The following is a 503-nucleotide window of genomic DNA, read 5'->3' on the forward strand; positions in this document are numbered from 1 at the left end:
AATTCTGTTGTGGAAGTATGCAAATTGTGTTGTGCCAAATAGGAGCAATAATATTCTTTACCCTTACTAGAGATGCTATAAACGACATTGGCTAATTTAAGGTTTGAATAGTTCTGAAGACCGGCTAGGCAGGGAAGATACCAACTCTCACTCTAGAGTTCCCTCAATTCCCTCCACCTGGGGGCTAACATCTCGTATCAGAACTTGAAACAAAAAACCAAGTTGGGGGCTTTAACCTGTCACATTAAAGTCCTCTAACTCTACAGCCTTCAAAATTTATTTCCCTATTTATTTGCACTAAATCATATGAATTACATTCTCATTCATACAACCTCATGTGACTTTTTTCAATTGTTGGCTGAGACAACACCAGCCTGGTTCTTACATGTTCTTACAACATATTTTAACATCTGGATTGGTCAAATTAAGAAGTAAATGAAGTGCATGGCTTTAAATCATCACAACTTCTTCCATCATTGAAGATCAATACTTTCCACAACTTC

This window comes from Phalaenopsis equestris, unplaced genomic scaffold (genome assembly GCF_001263595.1).
Source record: "Phalaenopsis equestris unplaced genomic scaffold, ASM126359v1 Scaffold000441, whole genome shotgun sequence".
NCBI lineage: Eukaryota > Viridiplantae > Streptophyta > Magnoliopsida > Asparagales > Orchidaceae > Phalaenopsis > Phalaenopsis equestris.